We start from the raw sequence: 23242 nt of genomic DNA, 5'->3' as shown, positions 1-23242 counted from the left end.
CCAGGAGACTTAGCTGACACTCCCTGACGAGCAGGAAGAGAATGACACACACCTATCTCAGTGGGCTCTGAGAAAAAGAGACTATCTGCCAGTTTTTCAGACTGTCAACCAGAAAAATGGCCCAAGAAAAGTGAGAAGAGTCAGTGAACTCTAATGCAACAACCACTCCAAACAGAGGGAGCAGACTGAATGCTGAGTTAGTACCTTTCCTGTCTAGGACATGAGCTATAGAGGCTGTACCTGAGGTACATAGACACCTCACAGAGCACAGTAACATTGCCAGCCAGATCAGACCCTCCACAAGTTCTTGTTTAGGAGCACATGATGGTGGCTCTGATGGGGCTGTCATCATCTCAGACCATCAGCTAATTTAGCAACAGGAGAGCAAATAAGTCATCAGGTCAAAGGAAGGAAGGAAGGAAAAAAAGAAGGAAGGAGGGAAAGGGGTGGAGGGAGGAAGGAAGGAAAAAGGAAGGAAAGAAAAAAGGAAGGAGAGAAGGGAGGGAGGGAGGAAAGAAGAAAAGAAGGAAGAAAGGAGGAAAGCACGGGATGGAGAAAGGAAGGAAGGGAGGGAGGGAGGGAAGAAAGAAGAAAAGGAAGGAAGGAAACAAGCATTTATTAAGTACTTACTACATGCACTTTGCTTAGTGCTTTACAAAAATCTCATTTGATCCTCACCACAATCCTGGAAGAGAACTGTTATTATCATCCCCATTTTACAATTGGGGAAACTGAGGCAAATTTAAGTGACTTGCCCAGAGTCACACAGCTAGGATGGCTTTGAGCTTAGATTTGATTCAGTTCTTCCTGAGCTCAAGCACCACCTTTAACATGAAGCTAGTGCCCTTCCTCCAAAACTATCTCATTAAATATGTATTGATTGGTAGTCTCTTTCTATGTATTCTGTTGATGGTTTGTATACACATACACACTTGTCTTCCCCTTTAGCACTAAGCTCTTTTTAACAATAGGGCTTATTTTATTCTTTGTGTTTGTGTGCCCAATGCCCAGCACTGTGCCTGGCACTCGGTAGCTTGATTGATTACAGCTCAGAAATTCCATGACTATCTTCCAAGAAACCAAGGTCATGTGCCTGTCATAACGGGACATTAGAGTAGGATTATACTGGGAAAGGTAGATGAGGAAAACGAGGCTCTGCCAAGGAAGGATTTGAACTCTGGTCTCTCTAATGTCCTCACTCTTCTCAACAGAAAAGGCGTGGTCTGAGGTTGAGCCAATTGTGGTGGGGGAGGGGCTGGACCTCAAGGAGGGAGTAAGGTTGCAGCCTTGTGCCCCTGTCAGGCCCCCTCCTCAACCTGGGGATTTTCGGACCCCACCCCCTACCTTGAACCCCTCTCCCGAGGTGCTTCCCCCCCCCCCACCCCCTCCTCAGACCCCGCCCTGCTCTACACCCATGCAGGGCTCCAGCTCTCTCACCGGGTGCCTCCCACCCACTTAGACTGTCAGCTCCTCCCAGCCCCGCCCTCTCAAGCCCCGCCCCTCAGGGGCTGGGGGGAGTGGCATCGAGGCCGCCATTGACTCTTCCTCTCCCCACTGGGGCCCGCATCTTACAGAGGAGGAAACTGAGGCCCGGAGAGGCCAAAGTCCAGCTCAGGGTCCGGCGGCCAGGAAAAGGTCAGACTGTCCGAGCACGCGCGCTCCCGCTCCCCTCACTCGCCTGATCCCCACAAATTAAAAAAAAAGTCCGGCTCTAAACCTAATTCGAGGACAGTAACAGGGGCAGCTCACAGTGAGCATTGAACTACGACTCCCAGAATTCATCAGGAACATGAATGGGGCGGAGCCGGAAGATCCGGGGGCGGGGCTAAGGCCCCGCAAAGTGTTCCTCTGGAGAGATGGATTCTGGGAAACAGAGTTTGGCCCTGTATAAATCAAAACAACAACATCCCTCATTCCGAAGGATTCTGGGAAATGGAGTCTGGAACCCACCAGTTCGTTTGAAGTGTTCCAGGACTGAAAATGTGGATCGGAGAAAAAGTCATAGAAAATGTGGAGAAAATCCTAAGAGGGATCAAAAGGGCATCATGGCAAAAGCGACATTTGATTTGCACACGAATTGGGTAGATAGCCAGTAGGAAGCTAGTGACGTCATAAAGAACGCTGGGCCTGGGATCAGCAAGATCTGAGTTCAAATTCTGTCGCAGACACTTCCTAGCTGGGTGACCCTGGGCAAGTCACTTCACTGCTGCCTGCCTTAGTTTCTTCATCTGTAAAATGGATCCCCGTCATAGCTCCTCCCTCCCATGGTTGTTGTGAGCATCAAATGAGATAATGATTGTAAAGGGCTTAGCCAAGTGCTGGGCACATGCTTATTATTCCTTTCCCTTCTTCCTCTCACCCAATTGGGAATGGAAGAACAAATCATGGCATGTGGATGCAATGTGATGTTATGAGAAATTAGAAAAAGGTGTGATATTGTGACATTATGTGAGGAATGTGATATGGGAAATTAGGAAAAGGCTGGATCCCAAGAAACCGAAGAATGAATGAACTGACTCCGAGGTGTGTGGGTCAGAGACCACTACTCACATTAAAAATATACAGAGACCATTCTTGAGAAAAGGCAAAAAGGAGTTTATACTGTTTCATGAGAAAGGACACACCCCAGCGTGGCCCAAGATGATGCCAGTGTGTGTGTGTGTGTGTGTGATACAGCTCAAAGCAAGTTACATAGACCCTAATGCAGAGTTCCCCCACTCCCTACTGGCTCCTCTTCCCATTGACTGGGTTTGGAGCTCACATTCTAAACACAGTATTTTCTCCCTAGCAACGGAGAACAAAGAACAAAAAGACCGGCGTGAGACTAGATACTGGTATTCAGCAAAAAAGGAGTAAAAGCTAGATAAACAGGACCTTGCAGGTGCTGTCCCCTGATGTAATAATTTATTATCTCTACTTTCTCAGCAGAGCAGTTTCTAAAAATATAGAAGGGGTGCAAGGTGGGGGTGGATGGTGAGAGAGGTAAGGTCTTGTGCCGCCACTGAGGGGGCTTCATTATTTCAGCATTCCACTCAGAGGGAATGAAGCAGAACCAAGGGAAGACTTTCTATGACTTTGAGACTGTAAAAGAAAACAGCTAATGAAACATTTAGGAGCTGGGATGGATGTGAGGATCATCATGACTCAGGGAGATTCATGATGACCCAAGCTTTCCTCTTCTGGGGACAGAGGTGATGAGCCAGACAGATGCTTAGAACGAGACCTTTATTTTCAGGCACAGCCAAGGTGTGGGTTTATTTTGGATCATACTTGAGACAGGGAAGGGTTTTTTTTTTATGACACTGCATAGTCAGTACTGGAAGGCCTTCAAAAGGACTTGAGTCAACTTTTGCCACCTCTTTGCCATTCTTTGCTCCATCGTCTTCAGCTAGGCTCTAGTGGTGTGATGATACCTGTCTAAGAGACTATGATTTTGATGGGTGCTAGAGGAGTAATGAGGGAGTGACAGCGATACTAAAAAAAAGATCGATAGAAAAGCAGTGAGTCATTAAAGAGAGAGAGTTCATCGAGAGACACAAATGAGTAGAATGACGTTGGATTTACCCTTGTTGAATTTCAAATATACAAAGGACCCAACAAGTTGTACATAGTGAAGATTCAGTTCCATGTACAGTTCTTATTCCTTGTGGAACAGGAGCCTGGCTCATGCACACACCCTATCAGCTTGCTCAGATGGTATCTTCACGTGGAGCTCGGGAGCAGATAACGTCTCCAAAGAGAGGACACTGGCCTTCTTGGAGAATCATGATGACAATGCCTTGGAGACCCTGGACCTGTGGACATTCTGTAACTTGTTCTGGTTGGGAGGAACCTTTTTCTATGGGCTGCACAGCCAAACTGTCAGCATCTTCAAAATGGCTTGAGTTGACTTTGGCTACCTCTTCACCATTCTTTACTTCATTTTCAGCTGTGTTCTGGTGATATGATTGATGGTGCCCAGTAAAAGACCATGCTTTAAAGGGAAAGAGCTACTCACACCTAACATAGGCTTACCAGATGCTTGTTGAGATGAACTGAATATAATTTTAAAAAAACAGCTTTTTTCTTAAGGTTAAGATGTGTCTCTATTTTTGGCCTCAGAAGAAAACAACACATTCTTTCATCTGGTTGCTGGGAAACCAGTGGTTCTGAATTTTATAACTCTATAATGGGTTCTATCAGTTTTCCACTGATGAGAAAGATAAGAAAAGATAACCTTTATCAATTGAGGAGGATTTTGTCATTTTGATTGCATTCTCCAAGAAATTCCTGGGACCTTTGTGTCCTAGGTTGAGGGGGATAATTTAGAGATTTGAAGAGGTAAACATGTACTCCCACTCATTTCTCAACATTTAATAGCAAATGCTCTCTGAATAAAGATATGTAGTGTTACCTCTGTGCTAATTAAAGGTAAAAAGAAAAACCAATGCACAATTCATGTATGATCCATTGGGATTTATTGAAGTATCTGAAGTGCAGCAAGTCAGATCTTGGATAAAAAATGAAGTCAAGGAGTGCCAAAACAGCCGAGATCCCCTTCCTCTGTAATTCCTTATAAGGAGTACAATCCTCCCAGACAGTAGAGTTCTTTTTTGGTTTTTGGTTTTTATTATGAATTATTATCAATCATCCGCAAAAACAAACATTTCAATATACAAAGAACAAAAAAAGAAGGTTGTTCACGAAACTGAATCTTAATGTAAATGTGCTTTGAAAAAATGCATATGAAATATATGTATAGCAAACTCATAAAATTGCCCTGTTTTGAGCCCTGTTCTATTTATTTTTAATGTTTTATTGATGATTTTTTGGGGGGTGACTTTTATCACTCTCCACTAACTCAGTCCCATTCCATCAAAATTATATTAAAACAAATCAACACATTGGCCCTGTCTAAAAACGTGCACCTCGTTCTGCACCTCTAGTCCACGTTACTGTTGTTATCTAGTCATTTTCCAGTTATGTCTGACTCTTCGTGACCCCATTTGGGGTTTTCTTGGCAAAAGTACTGGAGCAGTTTGCCATTTCCTTCTCCAGCTCATTTTACAGATGAGGAAACTGAGGCAAAATGGTTAAGTGACTTGCCAAGGCTCACACAGCTACTGAGTGTCTGAAGCCAGATTTAAAGATGAGTCTTCCCAGCCCTACACTCTATCCACTGCACCACCTAGCCACCACTTTACAGCAATAAAGGAAAACAAATGGCCAGAGTTTATTAATTGTTCATGATTGGGCCTGTAAAGTTTCTGCTCCTCCATCAGCCTTCTCCATGCTAATACAAGTACCAGGTTATGTGTGAGGGTCACAGGATGAGTCTTCAGCAGCAACACAATTTCGGCATTTCTGACATCACTCTATATCAGTGATTCCCTCCCCCAAGATGGTAATTGAAAATTTAAGAGCATAATTGTCCAGGGGAAGCATGCTTGATCTCGTTGACAGTCTTTTCTGAGTGCTACCTAGCCGGTGAACATGGGTCAAGATGGAGGCCGGTCTTCTGCATCCATAATTGGTTTCTGAGGCACCTTGATCTTAGTTCAAGATCCTCAGTTGTCTCAGGTACAAGGGCTGTTGCCCTGAAAGTTTGGTTAAAAGAGGCAAACAGACTAGGTGGTGTATAAATTCATATTGTTTATTCCCTTAAAGCTAGCAAAGCTTTCAAAACATACATACATGGAGCCAGATCCTAATTCTGACTAGGTGATAAAAAGAAAGAGTAGCCTTAAATACATTTTAGAACAATCCCAACTCAGGATGTCTGTGTCACTCAAATTTATGATCTCCATATATGTTTGACTATGGTATGAGAAAGGAATTTTCTTAACAGAATAGATTATAAATACAATAAAATAAGAATTGACAAAGTATAAATTGAAATTACAACCCAGAGTATCTGTGTTTCCTTTATCATTAACACGACATAACAAAGTATATGGCCATAAAATATTAAGATAAGCAAAGTCCCATTATTCAAGGTAGTGTCTTGGGTTAAGGGGCCTCATCCTTAATGGCCATAAACAGAGGAAAATGCTCTTAGCTCCATCCGGCCTTATGGTTGTTGACACAAGAAGAGGCATTCTCTGGGTTTGCTCAGAGAACAAAGAAGGGCATGTCAGGCCGACTTTCTTCTTATGGTTGATTAGTTCAGGCTTTGGCCCTTATTGGGGTTCAAATGATCTGAAAAGAATATCAAAGTCTATTGCATGTGGGGAAACCTCTGATAGGTGGGTAGTGTTAAACCTGAAAGTTGGTTAAAGGAGGCAAACAGAGCTAGGTGATAGAAAAATTTATATTACTTATACATTAATTCCCTTAAACATAGCAGACAGACATACATGTATGAGATTGAGCCAGAGAAGGTCTGACTGACTTGTACGGAAACATGAACAGGTTTTATATTTTTTAGAACAATCACAATTCAGCATGTCATTCAATTTTATGATCCCCATGTATGTTTAACCGCAAGACAAAAGATTTCCCTTAGTGGAATGGGTTTGTAAAGACAAGAGTGTTGACAAAGGTCAGTTAAAACTACAACCCAGCATCTCTGTGTCTCATTAACATTCCATAACATAGTATATACCCGTAGAATATTAAACGAGGTAGTCTCTCTTGGGGTTAGGGTCTCATCCTTTAACGGCTAACAGGGGAGAGAATGTCCTTAGATCAGTCTGATCTGGTCTTGTTCACAGAGGAAAGGGTATTTCCTGAGCAAACTTTAGAGAACAAAGAAGCCCAGGTCCTGGCTCTTCTTCCAGTTACTCATTAATTCAGACCCTGGGTCTTATTGAAATTAAAAATGATATAAAATGGTACAAAATGTTCCACAGTAGCAATATAGAGAACTGGTTCTTATAATTAACATTATGCAATTAATAACATTGGGAAGTAGAAGTTCTCAGGATGGAGCAACTTCTTAACTGACATCCTAATTTCAATAATGCTACCGTTAGAGTGGGAGGCAAAGAAAGCATTTTGCAAAAGTTAAAAAGAAAAAAAAACATGCATAATTATGAAGTTTCACTGGTATGAATTATCTTCTGTTCTATAAGGAGTTCCTTCTAGCTGAAGGCTTTCTGAAAAACATTTTTTTTAAACTCTCCACAGTGACAATTGTTCTGTGTACTGAAGGTTAGGCAGCGTGAAGGTTTTCTTTACATGCATTATATTCAAAAGATTTTTCTTTCCAGTATTAAATCTCTTATAGTTCTCAATGTTTTTATTGTGTTTGAAAGTGTGCCCACACATTTTACCCACAAAAGCTATTTAGTCTTTGCTTTCCTTATGAAAGCTGAAGTACAGTGTGTCTTGACTCCTTCTGGTCTCATTTGCTGGATCCTCATCCACGTCACATCCTTTCATCTTTGGAGTCCCACAGGATTCTGTCCTGGGACCTCTTCTCTTCTTTCTCTGAACTCCTTCACTTGATGATCTCATCAATACCATCTCTGTGCTGATGATTTTCAACCTCTCTGCTGATCTCCAATTACCTTTTAGACATCTGGAACTGAATGTCCCGTAGACATATTAAACTCAACATATCCAAAATTGAACTTGTTGACCTGAAAGTTTGGTTAAAGGAGGCAAACAGGCTAGGTGATATATATTTGTATTATTATTTATTCCCTTAAAGCTAGCAGCATACATACATGTATGGAGCCAGATGAAATCTGTTTAAACAAAAGAATGAGAAGGCTTAAATGCATTTCAGAACAGTCCCAACTCAGCATGTCTGTGTCACTCAAAATTTTATGATCCCCATATATGTTTAATCACAGTATAAGAAAGGAATTTCTTTTTTTTTGTTTTTTTTGTTTTTGTTTTTTTTTTATTTTTATTTTATTTTTTTTAAATTTATTTAACATATTTAGTTTTCAGCATTGATTTTCACCAGTTTGGATTACAAATTTTCTCCCCATTTCTACCCTCCCCCCACTCCAAGATGGCGTATATTCTGGTTGCCCTGTTCCCCGGTCAGCGCTCCCCTCTGTCACCCCACTCCCCTCCCATCCCCTTTTCCCTTCCTTTCTTGTAGGGCAAGATAAATTTTTACGCCCTATTGCCTGTGTATCTTATTTTCTTGTTGCATGCAAAAACATTTTTGTTTGTTTTTGAACATCTGTTTTTAAAACTTTGAGTTCCAAATTCTCTCCCCTCTTCCCTTCCCACCCACCCTCCCTAAGAAGTCAAGCAATTCAACATAGGCCACATGTGTATCATTATGTATAACCCTTCCACAATACTCATGTTGTGAAAGACTAACTATATTTTGCTCCTTCCCAACCCATCCCCCTTTATTGAATTTTCTCCCTTGACCCTGTCCCCTTTCTAAAGTGTTTGTTTTTGACTACCTCCACCCCCATCTGCCTTCCCCTCCATCATCCCCCCCCCATTTTTTTTATCTTCTTCCCTCTTCTTTCCTGTTGGGTAAGATTTCCAATTGGGTATGTATGGTATTCCCTCCTTAGGCCAAATCTGATGAGAGCAATGTTCACTCATTCCCCGCTCCCCTGCCCTCTCCCCTCCTCCCACAGAACTGCTTTCCTCTTGCCACTTTTATGCGAGATAATCCATCCCATTCTATCTCTCCTTATCTCCCTCTCTCAGTATGTTCCTCTCTCATCCCTTAATTTGATTTTATTTCTTTTAGATATCTTCCCTTCATCTTCAATTCGCCCTGTGTCCACTCTCTCTCTCTCTCTCTCTCTCTCTCTCTCTCTCTCTCTCTCTGTATATATATATATATATATATATATATATATATATATATATACACATACATACACACATAGATATATACATACATACACATTCAGCCATATATATACATAAACATATATGTATGCATATTCCCTTCAGCTACCTTAATACTGAGGTCTCATGAATCATACACACCATCTTTCCATGTAGGAATATCAACAAAACAGTTCACCTTTAGTAAGTCCCTTGCAATTTCTTTTTCTTGTTCTTTTTCTTGATTACCTTTTCATGCTTCTCTTGATTCTTGTTTTTGAAAGTCAAATTTTCTATTCAGTTCTGGTCTTTTCACTGAGAAAGCTTGAAAGTCCTCTATTTTATTGAAAATCCATATTTTGCCTTGGAGCATGATACTCAGTTTTGCTGGGTAGGTGATTCTAGGTTTTAATCCTAGCTCCATTGACCTCCGGAATATCGTATTCCAAGCCCTTTGATCTCTTAATGTAGAGGCTGCCAGATCTTGGGTTATTCTGATTGGGTTTCCACAATACTCAAATTGTTTCTTTCTGGCTGCTTGCAGTATTTTCTCCTTGATCTGGGAGCTCTGGAATTTGGCGACAATATTCCTGGGAGATTTCTTTTTGGGATCTATTTGAGGAGGTGATCGATGGATTCTTTCAATTTCTATTTTGCCCTGTGGCTCTAGAATATCAGGGCAGTTCTTCTTGATAATTTCTTGAAAGATGATATCTAGGCTCTTTTTTTGATCATGGCTTTCAGGTAGTCCAATAATTTTTAAATTATCTCTCCTGGATCTATTCTCCAGGTCAGTGGTTTTTCCAATGAGATATTTCACATTATCTTCTATTTTTTCATTCCTTTGGTTCTGTTTTATAATATCTTGATTTCTCATAAAATCACTAGCTTCCACTTGCTCCAATCTAATTTTTAAAGTAGTATTTTCTTCAGTGGTCTTTTGGACCTCTTTTTCCATTTGGCTAATTCTGCCTTTCAAGGCATTCTTCTCCTCATTGGCTTTTTGGAGCTCTTTTGACATTTGAGTTAGTCTGTTTTTTAAGGTGTTGTTTTCTTCAGTGTGTTTTTCAGTATTTTTTTGGGTCTCCTTTAGCAAGTCATTGACTTGTTTTTCATGGTTTTCTCGCATCCTTCTCATTTCTCCTCTACTTCTCTAACTTGCTTTTCCAAATCCTTTTTGAGCTCTTCCATGGCCTGGGACCAGTTCATGTTTTTCTTGGAGGCTTTTGGTGTAGGCTCTTGCACTTTATTGACTACTTTAGGCTGTATGTTTTGGTCTTCTTTGTCAGCAAAGAAAGAATGCAAAGTCTGAGACTGAATCTCGGTGCATTTTCGCTGCCTGGCCATATTCCCAGCCAACTAACTTGACCTTTGAGTTTTTCAGTGGGGTATGACTGCTTGTAGACTAGAGAGTTCTATGTTCCACGTTTGGGGGGAGGTGCCAGCTCTGCCACACCAGCACTGCTCCTTCCCCAACCCCCAACCTGGACTGGGCTTAGATCTTCGGCAGGCTGTGCACCCCTGCTCTGATCCGCCACTTAATTCCTCCCACCAGGTGGGCCTGAAGCCGGAAGTAACAACAGCTGTAGCTGCCCCACCTCCGCTGCCCCCCGGGGCTGGAAGCTGAACCGCGAACTCCTTCTACTCCTGCAGCTTTTCCCACTAACCTTCTCTGCAGTCTTTGGTGTTTGTGGGTTAAGGAGTCTGGTAACTGCCGCAGCTCACTGATTCAGGGCGCTAGGGCCCCTTCCGCCTGGCTTCTGGTCTAGATGGTCCACGCCGTTCAGGCTGGGTTCTGCTCCACTCCGTTCCTAGCTCCCAGCTCCCAGCTCCGTGTGGGATAGCCCTCACCCAGAGACCATCCAGGCTGTCCTGGGCTGGAGCCCTGCTTCCCTCTGCTGTTTTGTGGGTTCTGCCGTTCTAGAATTGGTTCAGAGCCATTTTTATAGGTTTTTGGAGGGATTTGGTACGGAGCTCACACTAGTTCCTGCTTACCAGCCGCCATCTTGGTTCTGCCCCCCAGAAAGGAATTTCTTAATTGGATAGGTTGTAAATACAATAAGATAGGAGAGTTGACAAAATGTCAATTGAATTTACAATCCAGGACATCTGTATTTTTTTTATCATTAGCATACCATAACATAGTATATGTTCATAAAATATTAAGTTAAGAAAAAGTCCTGTTTTTCAAGATGGTGTTTTGGGTTAAGGGTCTCATCCTTAATGGCCATAGACAGAGGATAGAATGCTCTCAAGTTAGCCCCATCTGGGCTTGTTGACATAAGAAAAGATATTTTCTGAGCTTACTCAGAGAACAAAGGAGCTGTTAGGTCCGAGCTTTTCTTCTGGCTCTTCAGGCTCTGGCCCTTATTGAAGTTATTAAATTGGTATTAAATGATTATCAAACTCAACTTTTCCCCTAAACCTTTCCTCTTTCTGCCTCCCCTGTGACTGTTGACACCGTCTGTTGACTATTACTGACATCTGTTGCTGCTGAAGCCACCATTACTATCAATACCACCCTCCCAGTCCCTTGGGTTCACAACCTAGGAGTCATGCTGGATTCCTTACTGTCTCTCAGCCCTCGTATCCAAGCTGGTACCAAGGCCTGTCCATCTTACCTTTGCAACATCTTTCAAATACATTCCTTTCTCTCCTCTGACACTGCTACCTCTCGAGAGCAGACCCTATTCACCTCACACCTGGGTTACTGCTACAGCTGCTGGTGGGTCTGCCTGCCTAGAGTCTTTCCCCACTCAGTCCATTCTCCATTCAGCCACCAAAGTGATTTTCCTAAAAGGCAGGTCTAATCATGTCACTCAATAAACTGCAGGGGCTCCCTATTGCTTCCAGGAGCAAATACAAAATATTCTGTTCAGCATTCAAAGCCCTTCAGAATCTAGCCCCCTCCCACCTTTCTAGTCTCCTTACATCTTACTCCCTGACCCATCTCTTTGGGCAGTGGCCTTGTTGTTTCTTGAACTAGACTCCATTTTCTGATTCTGAGTGTTTTCACTAGCTGTCCCCACACCTGGAATACTCTGACTCCTCACCATTGCCTCCTGGCTTCTTTCAAGTCTCAGCTAAAATCCCATCTTCTGCAAGCAAGCAGTTTTTCCTGGTTCCCCTTAATCCAAGCATTTTCCCTCTTAGATTACCTCCAGTTTATCCTGTAAATATCTTGTTTGTACATAATTGCTTGTATGTTGTCCCCTATGTTCGATTGTAATGAGGACTGGGATTGTTTCTACCTGGTTTAGAAACCCAGTACTTTGCACAGTGCCTGGCACACAGTAGGCACATAATAGCTGCTTGTAGATTTGACTTGACTTTGAATTTTCTCAGATAAAGGTATGAATGCAAAAACATGTCCATCTTTATCTCTAAGGTCCCTTCCATGTATTACATTCTGATTATATACACATCAGCGACACAAATCTGCAGTGAGTCATGCCAGAGGCAGCTAGGTAGTGCAGGAGATTTTTGTACCTAGGTGCAGGAAGACCTGAGCGCTAGTCCTGCTTTGGACAGCTCCTAGCCGTGTGACATCATCATTTAACCCTGTGTGCCTCAGTTTCTTCATCTCTAAAAGGAGCTGGAGAAGGATATGGCAAACCATTCCGGTATCTTTGGGAAAAACAAAACAAAACAAAACACAAATAAACCAACTCTCCCCCGCCCAAAAAAACCCCCAACCCTAATGTGGTCCTGAGTCCGACACGACGGAAAACCTGAACAAGCGGAACCGCGCGTGGTCGTGGGGAGCCCCTAACTACGATTCCTTCCCTTCCGCCCCGCCCCCACCGCTCGGGGCAGCTCCAGGGAAGTGGAGCCTCGGTCAAAGGAAAAGATCCAAGCTTTGAGGTTACCCGGCTCAGCCCGCCCCGCCCCCGCCCGTGCGCTCTGCTGCCGGGAGCATCTAGTGTTCAGCGCGTGTGGGGGTGGGTGGAAAGGCCCACGGGGAGCTCAAATGCAGCCAGCGTGGAGCGGGGGTGGCATTTACACCTTGGAAATCCAGACACCTGCCCACAAAGCAGGGCTTGCAAAATTTGTGAAGAAATTGCTAATACTGCAGATTAGATTTAAAAGTGCATCTTTTTTAGGGAGTCTGGAGAGAAGCCAGTTTTTAAACCTATACGAGCCCACCGCGCTGGATGACCTGGCTCCATGAATCCTTGGGAAACCTCCTGGGTTCCAGTGAGAAGGATTCATGAGATTGTTATGGTGTGGACCAATAGGCCACCTTAGATTTGTTTGCCTTCCGAGGGGAATCAAAACCGTGGGTGCGGCACTGAGTTAGGACTAGAAGACCCCCGAAGAAAAGCAGGACGCATCAGAGACAGAAAAGTGTGTATTGTTTGTGGGCTATTTTGAGTTCCCTTTGAGTTTTTGTCATTTGTTAATGGGCTCCTATACATCTTTTGGGTTCTGATTTTTCTCTGGGGTGAAAATATTGCCCATCTTATGCCTGGCACCATTTAAAAACCAAAACCAAATGGTTTTATGGGTGCTGGGCAAGTTACTACACTCATCTGTTGAAAGCTAGAGCATACTATATATGCCTGGGCCTTCATCACAGATTTCTCTACATACTCTGTGACTGCTGCGAAGAGCCAACCACTGTTCAGGGCTAGGAAACAGACAGATCAATAAATACTTATCAAGCACCTACTTTGGGATGAGGGTGGGTGGGTGGGTTGTGAGTTATGGTCTTGAGTGGATGCTGACTCACATCCACAATGTGCTTCAAACCTGGAGTTGTATTTGGGGAGATCGGCATTTTGGGGTGGGGGTACTACATTTGACTACAAATTAACGTGAGTCAGTGTGAATGGGCACAGGGTTGGGGGAAAAAGCCTCAATTTTATTAATGGATTAGGAGAAATGACCTCAGCTCTGTTACTGGGGACTGTGAGTCAAACCCACCACAAGAAAATTGATCCTGGGGGACTTCGATTTGGCTCTGTGCTCATTGGCTGAGTATGAGGAGGAGCACGAAGTTAGAGTTAGGGTGACAGTGGCTACCATATTATAAAACACACAACGACAATGCAACTTAGAGTTGAGAACCTTTCCCTTGAGACCCGCTGGAGCTTCTAAAAGCAGGGGAAGCAGGTGGGACAGCAAATAAGTTAGTCTGGGGAGCTTTTTGTTCAGGGTTGATACACTGTGGTGCTGGCCGCTAAAACCCTGCTGGCAATAATAATCTGGGACATCTTCAGCTTCCACACTGTGTATTGTGAGAGTGAAATCGTCACCAAAGATATCATCATAATAGCCTCTGGACTTGGGTGAGAGGCCAGAGACGGGATTAAATGCCCCATACATGATCAACCTAGGAGCCTGTCTTGGCTTCTGCTGGTACCAGTGGAGGGAATGAAAACCTCCCTCTTCAGTCACACTCTTACTGGTTCTACAGGTAATGTTAACAGTCTCTCCCAGAAATGCAAAGACCAAAGCTGGAGACTGAGTCACCACAGTCTGTCCCCTGGAGCCTGAAATCAGAAACACATCCAAACAGTGAAGATTCAGAATGAAATCAGCCTCACATTGCCTTCTCACTCTTTTATGGGCCACCAAGCCCAGAACACTTATTGTCAATATAACCCCCTCCTCTTCCTTCCTTCCTTCCTTCCTTCCTTCCTTCCTTCCTTCCTTCCTTCCTTCCTTCCTTCCTTCCTCCATCTTCCTTCTTCCTCCTCCATCTCTCCTGCCTCCTTCCTTCCTTCCTCTCCATCTCTCCTCCATCCTTTCCTCCCTTCCTTCCTGCCTTCCTTCCTGCCTTCTTTCATTCCTCCCTCCTTTCCTTCTTTCCTCCTTTCCCTCTTTCCTTCTTTCCTCTCTTCCCTCTTTCCTTCTTTTCTCCCTCTCTCCCTCCCTTCCTGTCTGCCTTCCTGCCTGCCTTCCTTCTTCCCTCCCTGCCTTCCTCCTTCCTTTCCTTTTTTTCTTCCTCCCTTTCTTTCTCCCACCCTTCTTCCCTTCTTTCTTTCCCTTTATTGTTCTCCTGTGGGGTCAGACTAAGACCAAAGGTTTTGGCTCCACTTCCCTCCCATGTCCTGTTCCTCCATCTCTCTGTCCTTTACCAGGGATCCAGAGCACTAACAAGCCCAGGAGCTGGATTGGGGATGCCATCTTCAAAGGCAGTGCAGCTGGAGTTAATCAGAAACCTCAGAAACTGAGATGGCTTTTTATCCAGACTGAGCAGAAGGGACCTATTGGGAGGAGTATGCAAAGCAGCTCAGGTATGTGCTGAGGTCTCGGGAGCCAAGCTCTCAAGACTCACTGTCTGAGCTATTTATTCTTTTAGCAGGTCCTGGTACTAGGAGCTTTAGCAAATGAGGAAAGAGAGCTCCCTCTGGCGTCAACGGAGCTAAGTTTTCGGTACTCTGGGGGCAGAAAGAATCACCAAACTTTGGGATTTGACTAGGAGAGGTAAATAGGATGAAGACTGCTGATAACTCCCCTTCCCCCAACACACACCCCATCTCTTCCCTGTTGGAAGCCTCCCTTCCACCATATTCCCTTTCCTTCTGCTCAAGATGCTGGATTCTGAATGCTGGATTTGGGGGCCAGAGGGAGAGACCATTGTGTGTCTTTTCTCTTGGCCCCAAAATAAACTCATCTCATCCTAAAATATTATTGCCTTAAGCCTGCTGCTTCTTGAATATATGGAGTTATCCCTCCCTTACTTGGCTGATAAACTTCTAGAAAGCATAGTCTATTGTCACTGTCTCCACTAATTCTTTGACTCCTTAAATTTGGATTCCTTCCATATGACTTTACTGAAACATGTCCTTGCAAGGTCACTAACCTCTAGTGAGCTCTTCTCTGTTTTGATCCTTCTTGACCTCTCCATTGGACTTAACATAATACTATATCTCCTATTTCCAAAAATTTCTACTTTCTCCTTTCCTGGAGCATTATCCTTTTTCTACCTCTGATGTCCTTGGTCTCACTTTCTGTATTTTCTTTCTAGTGATTTAATCCAATGATGTCAAACTCAAATAGAAATGGATCCCTGCAGGATGCATTTTGATTGAGAGAATCACAAATTAACATCTATGTTCTACTGCATTTTTATTTTGTTAAATGTTTCCCAGTAACATTTTATTCTGGTTCTGACCTCACATGGGAGTTTTGCTGGCTTCTTGCAGCCTTTGGATTATGTGATACCTCTGATAATTCACTCTCATGGTTTTCAGTATTGCTGTAATCAAGAAGTCCACATCTATCCCTTCACCCCCAACCTTGACCAAAAGGTCCAGTATAAAGTTTTCAACTGCTTGCTGAATTGCTTTGCCTATACTTAGCACATCAAAGTTAGCAAGTCCATAACTGAAGTCATGGTCTGTCCTCCAGACAACTAGCTCTCCATTTACTTCTCTATGAAATACCTGGGGGTACCCTAATTTGTATGTAGGCCCCCCCAGAAAAGCTATCTCAAGTTCGAGGTACTCTGTGGGTTCACAAGTGTCCACTGATGTTGACTTTAACTAATCAACTTGAAGACATGATTAATTCAGAGAAAAGGTATTTAGTGAAACAGCCAAGTAAGGAAAGTCACAACAGATTTCCCATATACCTGGAGCAAACTCAGGTGAGATGAACATGTGGATCACATGTGGAAGGGCATGTCATACCTGCGATGCTGCCAGGCCACCCATGTTTTCTGGGCTTGCTTGCCACTCGACCTAGCTGGGCCCCTGCTTGGCATTGCATTTGCCTTCTCTCCAATGGGAAAGTTGTTCCTGCTATTCCCCATTACATGGTGTGCTGCTTTTCTATGGCTCATCACCTCTCTCCATTGCCATTTGTTGAGTTGTAGCTGAACTCTTCTGAGAGAAGTGGGCTCTTGCTAGCATAGAGCCCAGAAGTCAAAAGAAAGATCCCACACACCCAGATGTTTCTGTGTGCTCTTAGGGAGAGGAATCTGTCAGTTGCCAGCACTTTGTCCTCAAGGGGCCAAACATCTTTGGAGTGCAGATCATCCATCTTGCTGATTAGAAGTCATAAGCCTTTAGTCTTTTTGAAGTCACCACATCATCGTCTCAAGTTTCTATCTGACTTAAGCTTAGAAAAACCCTTGTAACTTCTGTATACCCCTTGAGGGGATCCTATGGCCAACAACTTACTCCAGAGGTCTCTGCCACAGAAATCCCACAGAAGTGGTGTGGCATGAGACATCGAGGTTTTCCTTAACACCTCAAAATCCCATTTCTGAAGCAAATAAATGGAAGGAGGCTGAAGGCAAGAACATAAAGTTGTGGTGCATTGTGAAGTTAGTATCTACTAACTCAATTCCTTTGTTCTGAATTCTTGTCTTTGGATTAGAGCCACCCCACCTCTGTTTCTGTTGATGGTACTGCCATCCTTTGATCCAGAGACACTGTCCTCAATATGCTCCATCTCTTGGCTCCAGGCATTCTCTCTGGCTGTCCCCTGTAACTAGAATGCTCTCCCTTCTCTGCTCTGACTACTGACCTCCTTGGCTTCCTTCAAGTCTAAACTAAAATCTTTTTGTTAGAAGCCTTTCCCAAAATGAGAGGTGGGGAGGAGTAGAATGATACTCAGTGTACGATGCAAATCGGTTATGGGACAGCAATTTAGTTCCTTCAAACAAAAGAAATGTTTAACATGACACTTATAGACATACATTGACAGACTCAAACAACAAAAATTACTATACTTTCCTAGGAGGTGGAGACTTAAAAACAAAAACATAAAGCAGTTTGTAGGACTGCTGAATTGGCATTGCACTTTTGCTTTGGCTTTTCCCCATCCAGACAATGCTCTCTACATCAGTCAGTCAGTGAAAAGGCATTTATTAAATGCCTACTATATGCTGGGCACTGTGCTAAGCACTGGAGCTATAAAGAAATGTAAAAGATAGTCTACAATCTCAAGGAGCTCTTAATCTAATAGGGGGGATAAAATGTCCTATAAGGCATAATCAGGACAAATTGGAGATAATCAATAGAGGGAAGATACTAAAAGTAAAGGGGATCAGGAAAGGCTTCTTATAGAAGGTGAGATTTTAGCTGGGACTTGAAGAAAGGTAGAGATGAGGAAGAAAAATCCAGGCATAAGATAGAGTCAATGAAAATGCCTGGAATCAGGGAATGGAGTGTCTTGTTCCAGAAACAGCAAGGAGGCCAGTGTTACTGGATGGTAGAGATACATGGAGGAAGGAGGAGTAAGGCAGAAGGAGATTGGAAAGGAAGGCAGGCTCCAGATTATAAAGGGCTTCAAATGCCAAATGGAGGGTTTTATATTTGATCCTGGAGGTGATAGGGAGCCTCTGGAGTAAGGAGGTGACATGGTCGGACCTGCACTTTAGTAAGATAATTTTGACAGGTGAATAGACGAAAGATTGGAATGGAGGGAAGCTTGTGGTAGAGACACCAACCAGCAGGCTATTGCAGTAGTCCGAGAGTGAGGTGATGAGAGCTCAATCCACAGTAGTGGCACTGTCAAAGGGGGTGAGGATATTAAAAAATGTAACAAAGACAAAATTGACAGACCTTGACAATAGATTGGATATGGGAGGGTGAGAGACAGAGAGTAAGTTATTGAGGATGACCCCTAGATTGTGAGCCTGGGTGACTGTGGTACCCTCAACAGTTGAGAAGAAGGCTTGGGGTAGAAAGATAATGAATTCAGTTTTGGACGTATTGAATTTGGGATGTAGAATAGGTAGCTGGAGATGTGAGACTGGAGGTCAACACAGAGGTTAGGACCAGATAAGTAGATTTGAGAATCAGCAGCATATAGAGGCTAATTAACTCCATGGGCACTGACGAGATCATCAAGTGAAGTAGTATTGAGGGAAAAGAGGGCCCAGGATGGAACCCTGGAAGAATCCTACCTTTAGAAGGCATGGCCCGGAAGAGGATCCAGCAAAGGAGACTGAGGAGGGGTGGTCAGATTGGTAGGAGGAGAATCAGGAGAGAGTACAGTAGTCAAGAAAACCTAAAAAGAAAGGGATATCAAGGAGAAGAAGATGAATGCCAATGTCAACAGCTGCGGAGAGGTCAAGAAGGATGAGGAATGAGAACTGGTCATTAGATTTAGCAATTAGGAGATCACAGGTGACTTTGGAGAGAGCAGTTGCAATTGAATGGTGAAGTTGGAAGCCAGAGTGTAGAGAGTTAAGAAAAGAGTAAGAGGAAAGCCAGTGGAGGAACCTACTGCAGATGGCACTGTAATGAGTTCTGCCACAAAAGGAATGAGAGATATGGGACAATGATAGGGATGGATGAATCACATAAGAATTTTTAAAGGATCAGGGAAACCTGTTTGTGTTTATAGACAGTAGGGAATAATGAAGGTAAGTGAGAGAATGGGGATGATAGAGGAAGCAATCTGTTGGAAAAAGGATGGAATGGGATCATTTGTACAGCTAGAAGGGTTTGCCTTGGCAAGGAGAAGGGGCACCTCTTTTGTGATGGGGTTAAGGAGGAGGTAGTAGACAAGACTTCTGAGTGATACGAGATGAAGAAGGGAGAAAAGGAAGCTCTTGGTAGATGTTCTCAATTTTTTCCAGTGAAATATGAAGCAACATTATCAGCTGAGTAGGTGGGGGGCGGGGATGGGGAGCCATGAAAGGTTTGAGAATTGGTGAAAAGGTTTGGAATAGCTGCTATGGTAAGTGGATAGGATAGTAGGTTAATTAGGGAGGAGTGAAATAATTACTTTATAGCAGTGAGGGTCCAGCTGAGCTTCAGTAACATGAATTTTTAGCGGTCCCAGTCAGTTTTTTTATTTTCTCCAGTTTCATTCAGTATATGTATAGGAGCCATGGTAATGGATGCTGGAAGTGACCCAAGGATGAGGCCTAGTAGGACAATATCAGTGACAGGATAAGGCGGCATGGGACTCCAGAAGAAAGTGTGGAGATGAACTGGCCCACCGAGGGATCAAGATGGGGAGAGGAGAGTGTATCTAGTGCAAGGGTGATAGCTTGGTAAAGAATTGAGGATTCAGGGGTGTACAAAGAACAAGGTTTGAGGTTGCAAGGCAGAGGAAGAGGAGGAATGGCAATAGATTCTGATGTATTTGTAGGTGATGGCAAAATCAAAGCTATGACCATCTTCGTGTGTAGCTGATGTGGGGTAGAGGAGTGGATCATGTGAAATGAGTAAGTTGAAGAACTGATAGATTAGGGAGCTTGAGGGAGTATCAACATGTAAGTCCTCTAGCATTAGAGCAGAAACTGAGGAGGAGAGAAGACTGAGTCACGCACTGAACTCATTGAAGAAAGAGGGTGGCAGAGGGGAGGTGGGACATCCTGGAGATTAACAGATAAAAGCTATCCAAATTTTGGTTGGGTGGTAGATATGTATTGAATGAGCCTCAAAGGAAGAGAGGTTACCGAATGATGGGGGTATGGAAATAACATGTAAAATGGGGGGCAATCAATGTTCCAACTCCCCCACCTTGACCAGTGAAATCAGGGGCAATGAGTGAAAGTGCAGTCAATTCTGGAAAGAGTAGCCAGGGAGGCTGTGTCATCAGGGGGAAAGCAAATCTCAGTGAGGGCTAGAAGACAGAAGGAGAAAGGGAAAGATTTAAGATGAAAGTAAGCATAGTAGCAATGGGGAGCTTTGGAGTGAGATTGGGGTGGGGGTCAGCTGAGGGGCAAGGAAATAAGGGATCAGAGGAGAGAGTTTGATGACAACTAGGGGTTCAGAATCACTGGGATGGGGAGAATATGACCAGGGAGGAGTAATCATGGAGGAATGAGTTTAGATTTGTCCATACGAGTTTGGCCTCAATGTGGAGCTGCTCTAGGCCTCAGGCAGTTCAGAAAAGGGAAGACAGGCTTGGAGCTGAAAGAATGGTGTTATTCCCCTTTCCCCAGGCTGGACACTTGTGTTCTGGTAAGTTAGTCTAGCCAAGCTAGTCCCATACTTCTCTCAATGGCTGTCTTCAGTAGTTGGCAGGTGCCCCTCCCAAAATGAATCAAGCCAGAGAGAGTGAGAGTGAGAGAGAGAGAAAGAGTGAGAGAGAGAGAGAGGGAGAGAGAGAGAGAGAGAGAGAGAGAGAAGGAGAAAGAAAGAGAAGCATTAGAGACAGACACAGAGAAACAGAGACAGATATTTGTGGCCACTTTTCTCTGATCCATCTTAAAATATTTTTAATTAATTTATTTGTTACATTTTAAAGTTCCAAACCATTTCTCTCCTTCCCCACATCTCATCCATCTTTTAAAAATTAAATTTTATTTTTAGTTCCAAATTCTCTCCCCCCATCCCCACCCAATACATAAGCAAGAAAATCAAAACTCATTACAAATATATAGTCGAGCAAAACATATTCCTGCTCTGATGCTTCTTTGATGTAGCCTCCTTCCAGCATTTCAGCCATCATCACAGCATAGGAGAACAAGGACAACCCAAGGATTGCTGTCATTTTGAAGCAATGAGCCTATTCAATGTTGATTCACAAGTCTTACCAGAAGCAGTCAAAGCTGCTCCATGGGCTGCCTCCTGCAGGTCCCTTCCCACCCATGTTTCATGCAGTATACTGCAATCTAGTCCCTACTGAATATATTGAAAAGTTCCCCTTAGGTTTTTCTTTTAAATCTTTAACAACTGAATTTATCTAGGGCTGGTGATCTGGACATGATGAGGCAAGTGATAAAGGACAGAAGGGTCCATGAATGCAGGTCTTGATCCAAAACCATCTAGTACAAAAAGGGACTGTCTACAAGGTTAAATGAAAGGTCAATCAGTAAACATTTATTTACCACCTACTACGTACCAAGTACTGTGCTAAGCATCAGATATACAAAAAGAGGCAAAAGACAGTCCCTGCCCTCAAGAAGTACATAATCTAATGAGGGAGACAATCTATCTGTCTATCCTATCTATATACAAGATAGATAGGAAATAATTAAAACAGGGAAGGCACTAGAATTGAGAAGTTGGGAAAGGCTTTCTATAAAAGATAAGATTTTAGTTGGGACTTGAAGGAAGCCAGGTAAATCAGTAGGTGGAGATGAAGAGGGAGAACATTCTAGGTATGGGGGAAAACAAGAAAAATGCCCAGAGCAGGGAGATGGAATGAATACCTTGTTTGTGGAGAAGCAAAGAAGCCTGTGACACTGGATTAATCAGTAGGTGCTGGGAGGTGGGGGAATATAAGGTATAAGAAGACTGGAAAGGTATGGAGGGGGTGAAGATAGGTTATGAAGGGCTTTGAATGCCAAACAAAGGATTTTGTATTTGATCCTGGAGATAACAGGAAGCCATTGGAGTTTATTGAGTAGGAGAGTGACATGGTTGAAACTATTCTTTAGGAAAATTACTTTGGTGGCTGAATGGAGAATAGACTGGAGTAGGGAGAAACTTGTGGCAAGTGGACTCATCATTGGACCATTGCAATAATCCAGGTGTGAGGTGATGAGAGCCTGCACTAGAATGGTGAGTGTCAGAAGAGAGAAAGGAGCACATATGAAAGATGTTGCAAAGATGATTGCCAGGCTTTGTCAATAGATTGTATATGGTGGGGGTGAAAGATGGTGGGGAGTTGAGGATGACACCTAGGTTGTGAGGATGTGGGACTAGAAGGATGGTGGTATCCTCAAAAGCAACATGGAAAAGTTTGGGAGGGGGAAGTGTTTAGGAGGAAAGATGATTCAAGATATCTACTGGACACCCAGTTCAAGACTAGAGGTCAGCAGAGAGGTTAGGGCTGGACAGGTAGATTTGAGATTCATCAGCATAGAGATGATAAATGAATCCACAGGAGGTACAAAAAATCATCAAATGAAGCCATATAAAGGGAGAAGAGAAGAATATCCAGGACAGAGCCCTGTGAGATACCCAAAGTAAGTGGCTATGACCTGGATGATGATCCAACAAAGGAGACTGAGAAGTGATCAGATAGGTAGGAGAACTAGGAGCAAGTGTCCTCAAAATCTAGAGAGAACACAATATACAAGAGGGTGATCAACAGTGTCAGAGGGTGAAGAGAGGTCAAGAAGAATGAGAACTGAGAAAAGGCTATGGGTTGGATAAATAGGAGATTACTGGTCACTGGAGGGAATGGTTTCAGTGGAATTGTGAGATCAGAAGATGTATCATAGGGGGTATTAAGAAGAGAGTGAGAGGGAAGGAAGTGGAGGCATCTATTGTAGATAGTCTTCTCAAGGAGTTTTGCCACAAAGAGCAGAAGAGATTTGGGATGATAGCAGGTGGAGATGAGGAGGGAGAACATCCTAGGTATGGGGGAAAGCAATAGGAAGGATGCGAGGGATTTTTGAGCACGGGAGAGACATGGGCATGCTTTTGAGTAGTATAAAATGAGCTGATAGAGAGGAAGAGGTTGAAAATAAGTGATAGAGAGGGGATTACAGAGGGGGCAATCTGTTGGGGAAGATGGGATGGAATGGGATCCTTATGCATCTAGAAGGGTTAGTTTTGGTAAGGAGTAAGGCCTCCTTTTCATGTGAGAGGTGAAGGAGGACATAGTGTCAGAAGTCATCTGAGTGATGTAAAATGAGGAA

This window comes from Trichosurus vulpecula, chromosome 3 (assembly GCF_011100635.1).
Source record: "Trichosurus vulpecula isolate mTriVul1 chromosome 3, mTriVul1.pri, whole genome shotgun sequence".
Classification (NCBI taxonomy): Eukaryota; Metazoa; Chordata; class Mammalia; order Diprotodontia; family Phalangeridae; genus Trichosurus; species Trichosurus vulpecula.
Note: the sequence above shows the minus strand (reverse complement) of the source record.